Source organism: Trichosurus vulpecula, chromosome 1, assembly GCF_011100635.1.
Source record: "Trichosurus vulpecula isolate mTriVul1 chromosome 1, mTriVul1.pri, whole genome shotgun sequence".
NCBI classification, from domain to species: domain Eukaryota; kingdom Metazoa; phylum Chordata; class Mammalia; order Diprotodontia; family Phalangeridae; genus Trichosurus; species Trichosurus vulpecula.
Window position 1 is genome coordinate 80,436,071 of NC_050573.1, and position 20,302 is coordinate 80,456,372.

At 37.7% G+C, this 20,302-nt stretch overlaps 1 pseudogene; it reads right to left on the minus strand.

The window, feature by feature from the left end:
• Positions 1-447: 447 nt before the first annotated feature.
• LOC118833648 lies at positions 448-10,379 on the minus strand (annotated as a pseudogene).
• Between the last annotated feature and the right edge of the window lie 9,923 nt (positions 10,380-20,302).

The following is a 20,302-nucleotide window of genomic DNA, read 5'->3' on the forward strand; positions in this document are numbered from 1 at the left end:
ATACGTCAGAAAACTCTTCTTGATATTTATAACCAGCCATCATTGTGTCCTTCCTTAGAGTTATTCAAGTACGGTGGAGAATTAAAAACCAACTACCAAAATGGATCTCAACACAGATTTCATAAGCCAGTGGGAGTAGCACTCAGCTCTGCTTCTGCAACCCAAGTGTCAATTTGCTTAAAAACCCTTCCCAGTACTAAATGGTGAGTTGATTATTTTACAATTTTAAAAAAGCTGAGCAATATTTCATAAGAGTGCCAGAAACTGCCCACATTGAAAACAAAAACTATTTACATTAAATAAGAAACCTGTTTTCAAGGCTGTATTTGCCACATTTATAACATGGTGCAATACAGACTGTGACAAGGGGTAGGAAAAATTAGCTTTGAGCACTCAATACCACAAAGTAGCACAGTTTGCCACATAGATTCAAAGGGTGAGTAAGAGTTAAATAAGGAGAGAACTTTTATTGTTTCCTTTCTGGTTTTGGAGCTGATTGGATAATCAGTCCAGTCCTTCATAGAACCCATCCCCACTAGTGGCACAGGTGGCTTGGATGTACCAGTTTCTATGATGAAGAGAATGCAGTCTAAGTTTATATGTGATTTCAACAGCATTCATGGCATTGGGAAGATCCTGTTTGTTAGCAAACACTAGTAAGATGGTATCTCTAAGCTCTGCCAACATTCTAACCAGTTCTTCTTGCACCTCATTCACTCATTCTCTATTATTTTTGCCAACCACAAAAATAAGTCCTTGTCTGTTCTGAAAATGATGGCACCATATGGCTTGGAACTTGTTCTGGCCACTTACATCCCACACTGTGAAGCTAATGCTTTCATGTTCTACAGTTTCTACATTGAAACCTGTAGTAAGAATAGTACTTATTATTTCACCTAGCTTCAGTTTGTACAAAATGGTTGTCTTTCCTGCAGCAACTAGACCAACCATTAGAAGTTAGCCAATATATTTCCCATGTTCCAAGTGTGGTGTGTTGAATGTTGGCAAAAGAAACCTCTTCACTCTTGAGCCTTGGGCTTCCTGTCTCCTCACCCATGAGTAGCTGAGGCCAGATTTGAATTTAGGAAAATTAGTCTTCCTGACTCAGGGATGTGCTCCATCCACTGCACCACCTAGTTGCCCCTCAATACAACATAGATAATGTTAATTTGTGGTTTTCTAAGTCAATACGTGGTCACAGGTTTCTATTTGAGTTTGACACCACTATTTCAAAGGATTGATGATGAAGCCTTCTTACCACGTCTTGGCAGAGAGGTGATGGCCTGTTCCTATGTAGGTATATGCTGCCTCTGCAGGATAGAATGAAAGCTTCTCAAGGATAAGAACTGCTTTCTCTTTGTCTTTGGATCCCTAGTGCCTACCACACAGTAGGCACTCAATAAATACTTGTGGAGCAATTGATGGTTTCAGACTATTCAATGTGTTGATTTGCTTTGTTGACTCCTTTATGCTCCAAGGAAGAGCTGAAGAGAAAATTACTTAGGGTGTAGACATAGATACAAATACGATAGATAAAAATGAATACAAAATGTTTATTTAAAGGAGATGAAAGACTACAAAAACATTAACAGAATACAGAGAGATATTAGGACTTCTGGGAGCCAAAATGGCACAGTAAGCAGTAAATCATAACTCTCCAATATTCACCTCCAAATGACCATGAAAAAGTGCCCCAAAACAAATGCTGGAACAGGGGAACCAGAAAAAAGACAGGATGAAATAATATTTTATCCCAGGAACTTGGAAGATAAGCAGGAAAGATCTCTCTCACTCAGGTAAAAAAGGAGCACAATCCAGGACAGGAAGTGTCCCAGCAAGCCAGTGGCAAGTTTGACCCCAGCAAACCAGCAGGAGATCTTGAGCCCCAGTGTGGTGGAACAGATAAATGCCAACACCAGGCCCCACCACCAGAAGTTTCAGTATAGCCAGAGGAATCGGCAGACTCCAGCTCCAAGAACTGCCACACATTCTAGCATACCTCTGGGCAAATAGACAACTGATAGCAGCTAGACCACTGAGTGCATCAGTGTAGCCTGGGGAAAAGCAGAAATATTTCACATGCCTCAGCACTTGCCAGACACCAATGATAGCACCCTGACTCAGCACTAGGTAATCTGCCAGAACCCTATAGCCTCCAGTAGCACTAGCTTCCCTCCCACCCTCACCTCCTCAGCACAGCACCAGCCATTAGGATCCCCTGTGGGCCTTAGGGAAATATAAACATCAGTGCAGCACCATGTGAACAGAAGGGCCTGAAACCCCTAGCATAAGAAGCCTGAGATAGTACCCCTTCTACGCAAGGAGGAGAGCTCAAATTTCAAAGTAAGGGAAAGGGCCAGAAAAGATGAGCAAAAAATAACAAAAAAAAAAAAAGGATCTGACCACAGAAAGGTATTATGTTGACAGGGAAGATCAAGACACAAACTTAGAAGAGGACAACAATGTCAAAATATCTATGGGCAAAGCCCCAAAGAAAAATGGGAAGTGGTCTCAAGCCCAGAAAGAACGCATGAAAGAGTTGGAAAAGGAGCTTAATATTTGTTTGTCTCTAATGTCAAGACATATGAGAAGCCTAAAAAGGTAAAAGAAAACACAAAGGATTCAATAGAGGTGAACTGTTTACATCCCCATATGGAAAGATGATACTTATAATTCTTAAAAATTGTACCACTAATACTACAGCTAGAAGGAATATACACAGACAGTGGTACAGACACAAGATGAATTTCAGGGGATGACAGAAAAAATAATTAATGAATGAGAAAGTGGAGTACACTGCAGAAGGAAAGTAGAGGTAGAATGAGGTAAATTATTTCAAATAAAAAACCTATTCCAGTGGAGTGAAAGATGGGAGGATGTGTGACAGGCATCGCTTGAACCTTAGTCTCATCAGTATTGGTTCAAAGTGGCAATAATATACACAATCGAGTGAATATAGAAATCTATATTACTCAACAGGAAAGTAGGAGGGGAGGAGATTAACTAAAGTGGGAGGTGGGGGGGAGATGGAGCTCACAGAGGAGAGGGCAGACTAGGGGAGGTGGAAGACAGAATGAAAATATTGTCAAGAAAGGAAAGAATAAAAGGAGAGAAAGGAAAAAGAGGAGGAAATATAGGATGGAGAGAAATGCACAGTTAGTAATTATAACTGTGAATGTGAAGTAGATGAACTCTCCCATGAAATGGAAGCAGATAGCAGAGTGGATCGAAAACAATATGTTGTGTATAAGAAACAAAATTAAAGCAGAGAGATACACACAGAGTAAAGGTAAGGGGCTGGTACAGAATCTATTATGCTTCATCTGAAGTGAAAAAAAAATGCAGGGGTTGCACCCCTGATCTCAGACAAAGCAAAAATAGACCTAATTAAAAGAGATGAAGGAGGAAGCTACATCTTGCTAAAAAATCAGATCCAGGAGAAGATAGAAGTCATGACCAAACAAGAGATAGAGAGCATTATGAAATGTAAAATAGATAATTTTGATTATACTAAAATAAAAACGTTTTGTGCAAACAAAACCTATGCAACCAGGATTAGAAAGAAAGCAGAAGGCTGGGAAGCAATCTTTACAGTGTCTCTGATAAAGGCTTCATTTCTTAAATATATAAAGAACTGAGTCAAATTTATAAGAATACAAGCCATTCCCCAATTGGCAAATGGTCAACGGATATGAACAGGCAGTTTTCTGATGAAGAAATCAAAGCTAGCTATAGTCATATGAAGACGTGCTCTAAATCATTTTTTATTAGAGAAATGCAAATTAAAACAGCTCTGATGTATCACCTCACACCTAGCATATTGGCTAATATGACAAAAAAAAGGAAAACAACAAATGTTGGAGAAGATGTGGGAAAACTGGGACACTAAAGCACTCTTGGTGAACTTGTGAACTGATCCAACCATTCTGGAGAGCAATTTGAACTATGCCCAAAAAGCTATAAAATTGTGCATACCCTTTGATCCAGCAATACCACTACTAGGTCTGTATCCCAAAAAGATCAAAAAAAGGGGGAAAGACTCACATGCACAAAAATATTTATAACAGCTCTTTTTGTGGTGGCAAAGCATTGGAAATTGATAGGATGCCCATCGATTGGGGAATGGCTGAACAAGTCATGGTATATGAATGTAATAGAATACTATTGTATTATACAAAATGATGAGTGGTCAGATTTCAGAAAAATCTGGAAAGATTTAAATTAATTGATGTTGAGTGAAATGAGCAGAACCAGGAGAACATTATACACAGTAACAGCAACATTGTGTGATGATCAACTTTGATAGATTTGGCTCTTCTCAGCAACATAATAATCTAAGATAATTGCAAAAGACTCATGATGGAAAATACTATCCATATCCAGAGAAAAAACTATGAAGTCTGAATGTGGATCCAAAGCATATTATATTCACCTTTTTTTGTTTGCTTTTTTTTCTCTTGATTTTTCCCTTTTGTTATTATTCTTTCATAATATGACTAACATGTAAATATGTTTAATATGATTTTACATGTATACTCTATGTCATATTGCCTGTCTCTTGGGGAGGGGGAAGGAGAGGAAGAGAAGGAGAAAAAAGTTTGGAACTCAAAATCTTATAAAAGCTTATGTTGAAAATTTTCTTAACATGAAATCAGAAAAAAAATAAAATATTATCAAAGTTCTAAAAAAGTTAAATAAACTGAGAGACAATGATCTGAGCATGAGCAATTTGTGAGTTAGGCTATCAATAACAAACAAATTGAATCAATGGCCTCACTCTATGACAAAAACCCTAAGGTAGGACTTACTAGCTTTCATGTAGTTTGGGGAACTACTTGAGAACAAAGAACAGAGCTGGGTGGGTGGGGAAAACAATGAAATCCATGGGAGTCAAGACAACAAGCACCCATGTGGGGCTAGTAACCACTCCTCTCTGTCATAGGAGAATACTTTGTTGATTTATGGGATCTATCTGCATCCTGTGACTATTGATAGAGGACCAAGGATAGCATACTATCTGAATCCAAGGAGGGAGATGGGACCCTCCTTAATAGGACAAGGACAGGCAAGGATGGACAATGTATCCCTTAGAGCTAACTGCAGGACTTAAAGATAACACAAGACGTCTTCGTATTTTCCTAGGAGCTGAAGGTATGATAGATAACAGTTTTCCCATTAATTATAACTTTAAACTAACTCAGAGGGAAGCTAAATTCCTGTGGCTAAGAAATGTTCATTGTTTGAGTCTGCCTGCAAGAGAGAGTGGACCAGACTTCTTGGTGTCCACCTTCATCTCTCATGGATAACAGATTTACGTGAGGCAATAATAGAACAGTGATTAGTAGGAGAACTGGATTTCTAAACTTAACCCATCACAGGCCAGCTGAAGTTCTGAACTAAGTTCAGAGATAGGGAAGTATGACTTAGCATGAAATTAATTAGCTATAAGGAGATATAGCCTTACTTCTGGACTGGAGACCCATAAGTGAGAATGGGAGTTGGGATAAGGATCTTTAGCATTTATATAAGCTGTGCTAAAGTGTCCAAAAAAGGAAACAACATTGAATTTGTGGTCCAATCAGGGTAAAAGATAGCAGGACTATTTTTGTTTTCCCTTCATTCTGGCCATTGTGCCTCTAAGATCCACTTAGGTTTCACTCTGGACCTGCAACATGTTTAATTTCTATGGAAGCCAGAAAGGGCCCTAGGGTCTACCACAGGGGAAACTGAGTCAGTAGGGCACTAAAAGCAAAATTACTTGAGCACAAATTTCAGACAGAAATTGAAAGGTTGGATGACAGAGTGAAATTTTTCATAACTATTACCCCTTTGGGAAGACTGCTGGCCTTCCCTTCATTCGATTTCTTCCTAGTACCTGGGCACAGAATGGATTACTGCTGCTACCATTGAACTCCTAAATGGCTTAGACAGCTGGGACAGATCTTAGATCGCTGCAGTGGCTGAGACAGAGATCCTGGGATGGAGATGGGACCAAGGTATTAGGGTGGTATTATGAATCAGAGAGCACAGTGAGAGACAGAGGTGGACCAGACCGTTGGCAATTGCTATGAAATCTCAGTTGCCATTTACTTTGGGTCAGAACATTCATTCCAACTCACTGCCATTTCCCCCTTTTTTCTCTGATTTTTTGTCATTTTGAAATGACTGGGATTTGTTCCAGGACACAGTTGTTTCCTTCTGCTTCTGGATTAGGCACCACAGGAATAAATGTGAGAGTGGTATGTATAACTGGCTCCAGATTAGAGCTAATAATGAATGTCTGAAAGCAGTAGCATAATTCAAATCTACAGTGCACATATCCATTGGGCTAGAACCAATGACCATATTTTACAGAGCTGTAACTTCAAATAGCACAAATTTGAATGTACAGGACTACTTCAGAGAGGCATTATTTGCACTAATTGAGACCCACGTGGAGTTGGATGATTCAGCTGCTTTAAAAGGGGTTAATTTGGTCATTCAAACATGAGGCCTTGACCTTCTCTCCCAGAGACAGGACACATTCAGGGGAATGGATGGATCACCAGGCTAGAAATGCATCATAGAGAGACAGGACATGGCAGCAACATGGTTGCAGTATCAATCATGCTAGAGACATCAAGGAGGCCTAATAGAGACTAGCTGGAGAAGGTGCAGACAGTCTGGTATGGTGCTGAGCTCAAATTCTAAGGGCAGGCCTGGGAATGTAGAATGCCTGTCCTTGGGAGAAGACAGAAATGGTTATTGCCCTAGAATTCTCAGATTAATCACTCAATCAGCCCCTTGGAGTTAGACTGTATGTTAAGAAAACTTTTGTTGTTCAGTCGGTCTCCCATTGCATCCTGGGCCATCTCCAGTCATCCTGGTGAATATCAGACCACTGGACCCAGATGGTTCTGGAGGAGAAAGTGAGGCTGGTAACCTTGCACAGCCCTCACTCACTCAAATCAAAGTCAATTGCAAGTCATGTCATCATTTTCCTGACATCATGGTCCTCTTTGAAAACAAATGACAAACACAATCTGTTGTTCAGTCATTTCAGTCTTATCTGATTCTTTGTGACCCCGTTAGGAGGTTTATTGGAAAATAGGCTGGAATGGTTTTGCCACTTCCTTCTCCAGATCATTTTATAGATGAAGAATTGAGGCAAACAGGGTTAAGTGACTCACCCAGGGTCACACAGCTAGTAAGTGTCAAAGGCCAGATTTGAACTCAGGAAAATGAGTCTTCCTGCCTTCAGACCTGGCATTGTAAGAACTTCATCCCCTTGCTTCCCTGTTAAGGACAATAATCCATTTTCCTAGTGGACTATGAATGTGGAGCTAAGGAATATGTGTTCCTAATAGGTCACTGAGTTTCCAAGGATATACTTAGCTAAGAACTGTGGAGTATAAAGGGAGACGTTCTTCGTATCTTTACCAGGGTCATGCAGTGGCTTAAAGTTGAATACTAAGTCGTTGTGATTTCAATTTCATACCATAAGTGTACTTTAACCTATAAAGTGAATGTTTTCCTTTCTGGTCATAATAAATTGTGAAAGAAATAAAAATCAATGAGAAATGGGGATAAACTCTGCTTGGAGGTTTTCTTTGAGCCTAAACTCTAGGCATGGGACAAATGAGATAATTTAGGATTAAATAAATGAAATATGGCACAGGAATTATTTCATATTTTAAACTATAGATATAAAAAGAACCTAAGCAAAGATGGGTGGCAAGTGCTTCTGCATACAGAAAAACTTCCTGGACTCCTGCCATCCATAGTAAAAAACCCTTACTTGGGGTGCAGAGCCAAGATGGCAGCAGGAAAGCAGGGACTTGCTTAAGCTCTCTCCCAAATCCCTCCAAACACCTGTAAAAAATGGCTCTGAACAAATTCTAGAGCTCCAGAACCCAGAAAATAGCAGAGGGAAATACATCTCCATCCCAGGAGAGCCTGGATGGTTCCCAGGAAGGGTCTGTCGCACAGTGCTAAGAGCTGAGGGCAGCCCAGCGTGGGCCGCACTGGGACAGACCAGACCCAGAAGCAGCCAGCTGGAACAGGCCTTGAGGCCATGAAACAGTGAGCTGTGGCAGTCACCAGACTTCTCAACCCTCAAATGCCAAAGAGCAGGTTAGGGGGAAACTGTAGGATTGAGTTCAGAGTGGTCCAGCTACCAGCTCTGGGGGTGGAGGAGGTCATGCAGCCACTGCAGTTGCAGGAGCAGAAAGCTTCTGAGGCTGCCTCCAGAGTGCCAGCATCAGCAGCTTCCCCAGTCCCTGGCTCACACAGTGGGAGGAATCTAGCAGTGGATCAGAGCGGAAATGCAAGGAGTGCTTTGTGAGCACAAAGGCAGATTCTCTTGCTGTGCCCTGCTTGGATCTGAATGGCAGTCCTGGTGGGCAGTTTTTGGGGGAGGAGGAGAGCTGCTGTAACAGAGCTTGGGGTAAAGGTGGAGTAGAAGTAGCTCTGAAAACAGCAGTGCTTGGACCCTAAAGCTTAGGACAAAGTAGTCTCTACTCTACAAGCAACCGTATCCTGACAAAAAGCTCAAGGGTCAAGTAGTTGGCTGGGAATATGAACAGGCAGTCAAAATGGACTCAGACTCACCTCAAACTCTAGATTCCTTTTTTGGTGACAAAGAAGATCAAATCATACAGGCAGAAGAAGTCAACAAAGTCAAAGAGCCTACATCAAAAGCCTCCAAGAAAGATATGAATTGGTCTCAGGCCATGGAAGAGCTCAAAAAGCATTTGGAAAAGCAAGTTAGAGAAGTAGAGGGAAAATTAGGAAGAGAAATAAGAGTGATGCAAGAAAACCATTAAAAACAACTTAACGATTTGCTAAAGGAGACCCAAAAAAATACTGAAGAAAATAACACCTTAAAGAATAGACTAACTCAACTGGTAAAAGAGCTCCAAAAAGTCAATGAGAAGAAGAATGCCTTGAAAAGCAGAATTAGCCAAATGGAAAAGGAGGTCCAAAAGACCACTGAAGAAAATACTACCTTAAAAATTAGATTGGAGCAAGTGGAAGCTAGTGGCTTTATGAGAAATCAAGATATTATAAAACAGAACCAAAGGAATGAAAAAATGGAAGACAATGTGAAATATCTCATTGGAAAAACCACTGACCTGGAAAATAGATCCAGGAGAGATAATTTTAAAATGATTTGACTACCTGAAAGTCATGATCAAAAAAAAGAACCTATATATCATCTTTCAAGAAATTATCAAGGAAAACTGCCCGGATATTCTAGAGCCAGAGGGTAAAATAGAAATTGAAAGAATCCACCGATTGCCTCCTGAAACAGATCCCCAAAAGAAAACTCCTAGGAATATTGTCACCAAATTGCAGAGTTTCCAGGTCAAGGAGAAAATACTGCAAGCAGTCAGAAAGAAACAATTTGAATATTGGGGAAACACAATCAGAATAATACAAGATCTAGCACCTTCTACATTAAGGGATCCAAGGGCTTGGAATATGATATTCCAGAGGTCAAAGGAGCTAGGATTAAAACCTAGAATCACCTACTCATCAAAACTGAGTATAATGCTCCAAGGCAAAATATGGATTTTCAATTAAATAGAGGACTTTCAGGCTTTCTCAATGAAAAGACCAGAGCTGAATAGAAAATTTGACTTTCAAATACAAAAATCAAGAGAAGCATGAAAAGGTAAACAAGAAAGAGAATTTGTATGGGACTTACTAAAGTCGAACTGTTATGTTTACATTCCTACATGGAAAGATGATGTGTGTAATTCAGGAGACCTTTCTCAGTATTAGGGGAGTTGAAGGGAAAATAGACAGAAGGCACAGGATAAGTTGAATATGAAAGGATGATATCTAAAAGAATGAAATAAATTTAAGTAGTGAGAGAGGAATATATTGAGAGAGGGAGAAAGGGAGAGAAGGAATGGGGTAAATTATCTTGCATAAAAGTGCCAAGAAAAAGCAGTTCTGTTGGAAGGGAAGAGGGAGCAGGTGAGGGGGAATGAGTGAATCTTACTCTCATCGGATTTAACTTGAGGAGAGAATAACATACACACTCAACTGGGTACCTTACTCCACAGGAAAGTAAGGAGAAGGGGATAAAAAGGGGGGATGATAGAAGGGAGGGCAGATAGGGGGAGGAGGTAATCAAAAGGAAACACATTTGAAAAGGGACAGGGTCAAGGGAGAAAATTGAATAAAGGGGGCAGGATAGGATGGAAGTAAATATAATTAGCCTTTCACAACATGAGCATTGTGGAAGTGTTTTGCATAATGATACATGTGTGATATATGTTGTATTGCTTGCCTTCCTAAGGAGGGTGGGTGGGAAGGGAAGAGGGGAGAGAATTTGGAACTCAAAGTTTTAAAAGCAGATGCTTAAAAATTTTTTAAAAAATGTTTTGCATGCAGATGGGAAACAAGCTATATAGGGAATGGGGCATAGAAATTTATCCTGCCCTGCAAGAAAGTAAGGGGAAAGGTGATGGCAGGGTGGGGGGGGAGTGTGGTGAAAGAGGGGAGGGCCAACTGGGGAATGAGGCAATCAGAATATATGCCATCTTGGAATGGGGGGAGGGTAGAAATGAGGAGAAAATTTGTAACTCAAAATCTTGTGGAAATCAATCTTGAAAACTAAAATATTAAATAAAATGTATCCAGAAAAAAAAATAAACCTTACTTGTGGAAGGCATCTTCACTGGCCTCTACATTAGAAGAATTTCCACAAGGTCACGTGTTCCTTCTTGGGAAGGTGGAGGCCTACAGCCTGATTTGGCTTCATGATATTTGAATTGTTTCTTTGTGGCTGCTTACAATATTTTCTCCTTGATTTGATAATTCTGGAATTTGGCTCCAATATTCCTTGGAGTTTTCATTTTGGGATCTCATTCAGTAGGTGATCGGTGGATTCTTTCAATAATTGTTTCACCCTCTCATTCAAGGATATCTGGGAAGTTTTCCTTGGTAATTTTTTGAAAAATACTATCCAGGCTCCTTTTTTAATCATGGCTTTTGGGTAGACCAATAATTCTTAAATTATGTCCCCTGGATCTCTTTTCCAGGTCAGTTGTTTTTTTCCAAGGAGCTATTTTACATTTTCTTGTATTTTTTCATCCTTTTGATTTTGTTTGACTGATTCTTGATGTCTCACAGAGTCATTAGCTTCCATTTGCCCAACTCTAATTTTTAAGTAATTATTTTCTTCAGCTAGTTTTTGCACCTCCTTTTCCATTTACCCAATTCTACTTTTTAAGGAGTTGTTTTCTTCACCGGATGTTTTTTTTGTTCCACTTGGCCAATTGTATTTTTTAAGTAATTGTTTTCTTCCATCAATTTTTGTCCTTCCTTTTCCAAGCTATTGACTCTCTTGCATCCTCTCATTTCTTTTCCCAATTTTTCTTCTACATCTCTTATTTGACTTTTAAAATCCTTTTTTAGCTCTTCCAATAAGGCTTTTTGGGCTTCAGACCAATTCATATTCCCCTTTGACATTTCACATGTAGCCATTATGATATTGTTGTCCTTTTCTGAGTTTGTGTTTTGATCTTCCCTGTCACCATAAAAGCTCTCTATGGTCAAGGTTCTTTTTTGCTTTCTGCTCATATTTTTGCCGATTTAGTGGCTTTAAAGTTGAACTCTGCTCCTGGGGCATAGGGGGCACTGTCTCAAGCTTCTTGTACTGGAGGCCAGAGGTTTCATCACTAACTTTGTGCCCTGGGGCCTCAGATACTGGCAGCTTGCTCACTGTGCTGGGGTGGCCCAGCCTAGTTGCACCTGTGGTTGCCTGATTTCCAGAGCTGGCAATTTGCCTTATGTACTGGGGCTGGAGGCCCCACAGCAGGCCTGCTGTGCCATTGGCCTGCTGATACAAAACAAAGGAGCCTCAGTCGCTGATCTGCGCTGCGGCTAAGAACCTCCTCCTTGTCTGCCCAGACATCATCTGTGCTGGGCTGAACTACCCTTGCATCCAAGTGAGACAGCCCTTTTCTGAAGTCTTTCTAAGGTATCTTAAGGCAGAAAATTGTTTCACTCCATCTTTTTTGTAGGTTCTGTCACTCCAGAATCAAGTTAGAGGCTTGATTTAATGTTGTTTCCAAGGGATACTGGGGAGAGTTAGGCAACTTCCTGGCTTCTCTCGGAAGTTTTGACTCTGTCCCCCAAATTCTCTCATTCTACTAAGAAGGTGAGTAGCATGGTATAAATCATGCATTTGAAATCATACAAAGCATATTTCCATATTATCCACATTTCAGGAAAGCAAGAAAATAAAGTGAAAAAATTATACTTCAATTTGCACATAGAGTTAATTAGTTCACTATTTACAGGTGGATAGGATTTTTCATCAGGAGTTTTTTGGAACTGTTTTGGATCATTGTATTGATCAGAGTAGCCAAGTCTTTCACAGATTGCACAATGACCTCCTGGTTCTGCTCACTTCACTCTGCATAAATTCATCTAGATCTTACAGGTTTTCCTGAAACAATTCTACTACTCATTTCTTAAAGTACAATAGAGTTCCATCAAAACCATATATTACAACTTGTTCAGCCATTCCCCAATTGATGGGTATCTCCTCAATTTCCAATTCTTTGCTACCACAAACATAGCTGCTATAAATATTTTTGTAAATATGGCTCCTTTTCCTTTGATTTCTTTGGGATACAGTCCTACTAGTAGTATTGCTGGGTCAAAGGGTATGCACACTTTAACAGCTCTCAGGCATAGTTCCAAATTACTCTCCAGAATGATTGAACAAGATTACAACTTATACCAATAGTGCATTGGTGTCCCTGCTTTTCCACATATGCTCTAATACTTGTCATTTTTCTTTTCTGTCATGTTAGCCAATTTGAAAGTGTGATATGGCATCTCAGAGTTGTTTCAATTTACATTTTTCTAATCAATAATGAGCCTATATATTGTCACCTTACCTACTTATATGCACAGTACATTATCTGAAATGTTGGGCTGGATAAATCAAAAGCCAGAATTAAGGTTGCTGGGAGAAATAATAGTCTCAGATATATAGATAATACCACTCTGATGGCAGAAAGTGAAGAAGAATTAAGAAGCCTCTTGATGAGGGTGAAAGAGGATTGTATAAAAGCTGGCTTAAAATTAACATAAAAAAACTGAAATCTTGGCAAAGTCAGCACCCTGAACATGGAGAAAATATAAGCAGAGAAATTAATACAAAGACCAACAGACAGAGCTCCAGCTGTCTGAACAAAGTAATACAACCATCTACATACACCACTGGATCAGAAGGGATCAGATACGTCTGAGTAGTGGGGGGGGGGGGAGAGGGGCGGGGCCAGGAACTGAACAAACAGCTACTCAGAGTCCCATCCAGGGGAATCAAAAGGTCCTTCTCATAAGCAAACTCCCAAAAGCAAAATCTCACCTTAGAGTATATATACTCTTCCCAGAGCCAGAAGGCATCACAATCCATGTGACTCAGTGCCTAATTAGTTTAGTACCAAAAGGTGTGAAAGCCTTTCTACAAGCAAGTCTTCTCATAAGCAAACCTCCCTCTACACAAGCTCCTCTTTAGGCAAGTTTCTCCCCCAGTACACTCTGTTGGACTCAGGATGTATTACAGCTGTGAATGAACACATGTGGTCACACAAACCTATTAATGGATGGGGAAGATCTTCTATTAACATTACACTATGTTACAACATTATTTCCTGGCAAATAAAGGAAGAAGAAATTGAGGCATTTTCAGATTTTATATGCTTGGACTCAAAGATCACTGTAGATGGGGACTGCAGCTATGAAATTAAAAGTACTTGCTGGAAAAATCTGGACAGCATACTAAAAAGCAGAAACATCACCTTGCCACAAAGGTCCATATAATCAAAGCCATGGTTTTTCTAGTAGTATAACTATGATGATTGGACCATAAGGAAAGGTGATCATCAGAGAATCGATGCTTTTCAAATTCTGGTGCTGAAGAAGATTTTTGAGAATCCCTTGGACAATAAAGAGATCTAATCAGTTGATACTTAAAGAAATTATTTCAGACTATTAACTCGAATGTCAAATGCTGAAGCTTTGGCCACCTCATGAAAAGACAGGACTCATTGGAAAGGCAAAAGGAGAAGGGCACAGCAGAGGTTGAGATGGATAGATAGTGTCATGGAAGCAACCAGCATGAGCTTTGACAAACTTTGAGAGACAGTGGAGGATAGGAGGGCCTGGCATGTTATGGTCCATGGAGACATAAAGAGTTGAACATGACTGTATGACTGGATAAAAACAACCAAAACTATCCCCTTTTTTCCTTTTGATCCTCTCCATTTCTTGTTTGGTCAGTCCATAGATTTGAAAGGTAAAAATTTCCATGTTCCCTTACTTTGCCAGTGATATCACCCTTTATGTATAAATTATCTGCCCATTTTGACCTTACTTTGGCATATGGTGTGAGAGGTTGGGTTTATTTCTAGTTTCTGCTTTTTAGTTTTCTTTGCAATTTTTGTTAAATGGTGAGTTCTCACCCTAAAGACTTGGATCTTTGGGACTATCAAACACTAGATTACTATGGACATTTACTATTGTATGTTTGTGCACCTAATCTATTCTACAGATCTATCACTTTATTTCTTAGCCAGTACCAGATTGTTTTGTTTACCACTTTGTAATATAGTTTGAAATTTGATACAACTAAGCCACCTTCCTTCACTATTTAAAAACTGGTTCCCTTGATATTCTTAATCTTTTTTTTCCTTCCAGATGAATTTTGTTATTTTTTTTAGATCTAAAAAATAGTTCTTTAGTAGTTTGATTGGTATGGCACTGAAATAATTTAATTTAGGTATAGTAGACATTTTTATTACATTGGTTCAGCCTACCCATGAGCAATTAATATTTCTCCAGTTGTTTAGATCTGCCTATATTTGTATGAACAGTATTTTGTAATTGGCAGGTAGACTCTCAAGTATTTTATATTGTACGAAATTATTTTAAATGGAATTTCTCTTTCTATCTCTTGCTGCTGGATTTTGCTGGTAATATCTTAAACTGCTGATGATTTTTGTGGATTTTATATTCTGCAATTATTCTGCAATTAAATTCTGCAATTAACAACTAAAGTTGTTAATTTTTCAACTTTTTTTGTTGATTCTCTAGGTTTCTCTCTTCTTCTAAATATACCATCATATCATTTGCAAAGAGTGATAGTTTTCTTTCCTCATGGTCTAGTCTTATTCCTTCAATTTCTTTCCTTTTTTTTTGGTCTTATTGCTAATACCTAGCACTTTTAGTACAGTATTACATAATACTGGTGATAATGGACATCATTGCTTCACTTCTGAGCTTACTGAGAAGACTTCTAATTTATTCCTATTACAGATAATGCTTGCTCTTGCTTTTAGATAGCTACTACTTATCATTTTTTAAAAAGCTCCATTTATTCTTATGCTTTCTACTGTTTTTTTAATAGTAAGGAGTGCTGTGTTTTGTCAAAAGATTTTTCTGCATCAATTGACGTAATCTTATGATTTTTGTTTTGTTTTTTTTATTGATATGGTCAATTTTGCCAATAGTTTTCTTAATATTGAACTAGCCTTGCATTCCTGGCATAAGTCCCACCTGGTAATAATGTATGGTCTTTATGATATATTGCTGTAATTCTCTTGATAGTATTTTATTTAATTTCTTTTGCATCAATATTCATTGGGGACATTGGCCCATAGTTTTCTTTCCCTGCTTTTGCTCGCTTTGGTTTAGGTATCAAAACTATATTTATGCCATAGAAGGAATTTGGTAGAGCTCCTTCTTTACCTCTTTTTTCAAATAATATATATAGTATTGGACTAAATTGTTTTTTAAGTTGTAATTAAAATGTTCTTGTAATCCGTCTGGTCTAGGGGATATTTTTAAGGGAGCTATTTGATTTCTTGTTCAATTTTTTTTTTAAGATGGGGTTTATAACCATACTATTTCCTTTTCACTTAATCTGAGGATTTACATTTTTATAAATGTTCATCCACTTCCCTTAGATTATCAGTTTTACTGACATACAATTGGGCAAAATAACTCCTAATAATTGCTTTAATTTAATTTTCATTGGTCATACACTTACCCTTTTCATTTTCGATACTGGTGATTTGGTTTTCTTCTTTCTTTTTTTTTTTAATCAAATGAACTTTTTCTGTTTTCTTTTTTACTTTCACAAAACTGGACTTTAGTTTTCCTAGTTCAATCATTTTTTGTTTGCTTTCCTTTCAATTTTATTAATTTCTGCTTTGATTTTCAGGATTTCCATTTTAATGTTTAATTGGAAAATTTTCATTTGTCCTTTCTCTTTTTTAAAAAATTCTATGCTCGATTTATTGATTTGTTCTTTTCTTTTTTATTGATGTACACATTTAAAGATATACATTTTCCCCCTAAGTAGTGCTTTGGCTGCATCCCACAGATGTTGGCATGTTGACACATTGTTGTTATTATCTTTAATGAAATTCTTGTTTTTATGATTTGTTCTTTGACCCATTCATTCTTCAGCATTAGATTATTTTGTTTCCATTTAATTTAAAATATGAATGTAAATTATATTGAATTATGGTCAGAAAACAGTATATTTAACATTTTTGCCTTTCCGCATTTGCTTATGAGTCTTTTATGTCCTCATACTTGGTCAATTTTGTGAAGGTGACATGTACAGCTCACCAAAGGTATACTCCTATCGATTCCCATTCATTTGTTCTCCAGAAATCTATCATGTCAAACTTTTCTAAAATTCTATTCATCTCCATGACTTTTTTATTATTAATTTTATGGTTACATTTATCTAGTTCTGAGAGGGTGAAGTTGAGGTCCCCCATTAGTATAGTTTTACTGTTTATTTCCTCCTGTAACTCATTTAACTTTTCCTTTAAAATTTTGGATGCTATGTCATTTGGTGCATATATATTTAGTATTGATGTTACTTTATTGTCTATAGAATCTTTTAGGAAAATGTAGTTTCCTTGTTTATCTCTTTTAATTAGGCCAAGTTTTGCTTTTGCTTTGTTTGAGAATAATTGCCTCCCCTGCCTCAGCTGAAGAATAACAAATTTTGCTCCAGGCCTTTACTTTAACTCTACATGTGTCTCTGTATCAAGTGTGTTTCTTGTAAACAACATATTGTTGGATTCTGTTTTTTAATCGATCCTGCTATCTATTTCTTTTTTATGGGTGAGTTTATTCCATTTATATTCGTAATTATGATGATTGCATATTTCTCTCAATTCTATTTTCTTTTGTTAATCTTTCTCTTTTTTACCCTTTCTTCCTCTAAAGTCAGTTTTGCTTCTGACCACTGCCTCCCTTAATTTGCCCTCATTTTTATCACTCCCATTTTTCTTTTGTTCCATTTCCCTCCTTCCCTGTTGAGTGAGATAGATTTCTATACCTAACTGAGTTTGTTCATATATTCTTCCCTCCTTGAAGCAATTGCAATGAGAATGAGGTTCAAATATTGTCTGCTACAGCCTCTTCTTCCCCTCTACTGTAAAATCTCTTTCTTGCATGCCTCTTGTATGTAAATACTTTTCTTCATTCTTTTTCTCCTTTCTGCCTTCTCCCAATGCATCTCTCTTTCTCACCTCTTTTTTTTTGAGATCTTCTCAATATAATTGACTCATGTCTGTGTGGTCTGTCTATGTAGACGCCTTCTAAATGCCCTATTAATGATAAAGTTCTTGGGAGCGACATATTTTATCTTTCCAAGTAGGAATGTAAACAATTTAACCTTGTACAGTCCTTCTGGCTTTTCTTTCATGTTTGCCTTTTTAGGCTTCTCTTGAGTCTTGTGTTTGAATGTCAATTTTTTCTATTCAGTTCTGGTCTTTTCTTCAGGAATGTTTGTAAGTCCTGTATTTCATCAGATATTCGGAATATTTTCTTTTTGACCTGGGAGTTCTGGAATTAGACTATAATATTCCTTGGAATTTTCATTATGGGATCTCTTTCAGGAGGTGATTGCTATATTCTTTCAATTTATTTGGGGGGGGGGTGGTGTTTGAGGCATTTGGGGTTAAATGGCTTGCCCAGGGTCATACAGCTAGTGTGTCAAGTGTCTGAGGCTGGACTTGAACTCAGGTCCTCCTGACGCCAGGGCTGGTGCTCTATCAACTGTTCCACCAAGGTGGCCCATTCTTTTGATTTCTATATCACCTTCCAGTTCTAAGATGTCTGGACAATTTTCCTTTACAATTTCTTGAAATATGATGTCTAGGTTCTTTTTATTATGGCTTTCAGGTAGTTCAATAATTCTTAAACTATTTCTCTTCTATTTATTTTCCAGGTCAGTTGTTTTTTGAATGAGATATTTCATACTTTCTTCTATTTTTTATCTTTTGACTTTGTTTTATTGTTTCTTGTTGTCTCATGGAGTCATTAACCTCCATTTGACCAATTGTAACTTTTAAATTTTTATTTTATTCAGTGAGGATTTGTGCCTTTTTTTCCATTTGGCAAATTCTGCTTTTTAAGGAGTTCTTTAATATTCTTTGTGCCTCTTTTTATCAAGTTGTTATTTCTCTTTTAATAATATTCTTGCATCATTCTCATTTCTTTTCAAATTTTTACTTAGTATTTTGTTTTTCCCCAGTTACATATAAAAACAATATTAACATTCATTTTTAAAACTTTGAGTTCCAAATTCTCTCCCTCCATCCACAGCCTCCTCATTGATAAGGCAAGCAGTTTGATATAGGTTATAATTGTGTAGGCATGCAAAACATTTCCATGATAATCATGTAGTGAAAGAAAACATGGATCAAAAAAACCTCAAGAAAAATAATGAAAGGTTTAAAAAGTATGCTTCAATCTATACTCAGACACCATCAGTTCTTCTTTGGGAGATGGATACCATTTTTCATCATAAGTCCTATAGAGTTGGCTTGAACAATTATATTGCTGTGAATAGCTAAGTCATTCACAATTGATCATCTTACAATATTGCTGTTACTTTGTACACAGTGCATTTTATTTTGTTTCAGTTCATGCAAGTCTTTCCAGGTTTTTCTGAGAGCATTCTGCACATCACTTCTTATAGTACTATAGTAGTCTATAACAATCACAAAGTACAATTTGCTCAGCAATTCCCCAATTGATGGGCATTCCCTCAATTTCCAATTATTTACCAACACTAAAAAACTGCTATAAATATTTTTGTACATATATGTCCTTTTCCTTTTTGTTTTTTATCTCTTTTGGGATACAGATCTGGTAATAGTATTGCTAGGTCAAAGGGTATGCATGTTTTTATAGCCCTTTGGACACAATTCCAAATTGCTTTACAGAATGGTTGGAACAGTTCACAACTCCACCGCCACTCCATTAGGGTTTTAATTTTCACACATCTACAACATTTGTCATTTTCCTTTTCTGTCATATTAGCCAAGCTGATAGGTATGAGGTAGTGCCTCAGAATTGTTTTAATTTGTATTTCTCTAATCAAAAATGATGTTAAGCATTTTTTCATATGACTATAGATAGCTTTGATTACTTTGAAAACTGCCTTACATATCCTTTGACCATTTATCTGTTGAGTAATGGCTCTTATTTCTATAAATTTAACTCAGTTTCCTATATATTTGCGAAATGAGGTCTTTGTCCAAGAATCTTGCTGTAAATTTTTTTCACAGTAATGATTACCAACTATATATTTCCCTCCAACCTACCTTCCCCCTGTTTATTCTATTCTCTCTCCTTTCACTCTGTCCATTCTCAAAAATGATTTACTTCTGACTTTTACCTCCCCCAATCTGCCCTCCCTTTTATCAGCCCAACCACTTATCTTATCCCTTTCCCCCTCTACCTTCCTTTAAAATAGATTTCCACAGCAAACTGAGTGTATATGTTACTCCCTCTTTGAGCCAATTCCAATGAGAGTAAGGTTAACATGCTCTCCTCCTTCCCCTATATTTCTCTCCACTGTGAAATCTCTTTCTGGATTCTTTTATATCAGAAAATTCTTCCATTCTACATCTGCCTTTCTTCTTCTCTCAATGTGTTCTTCTTTCTAACCCCTTAATTTTATTTTTTTAGACAATCATTGCATCATATTCAAATCACACCAGTGACCTCTGTCTATGTATACTCATTCTAACTGCCTTAATAATGAGAAAGTTTTTAGGAGTCACAAATATCATTTTTCCCTGTAGTAATGTAAACAGTTCAACCTTACTGAATCCCTCATTATTTCTCTTTCCTGTGTTTACATTTTTATACTTCTTTTGAGTCTTGTATTTGAAAGTCAAATTTTCAATTCAGCTCTGGTCTTTTCAACAGGAATGCTTGAAAGTCCTCCATTTCATTTGATGTCTTTTTTTCCTCCCTG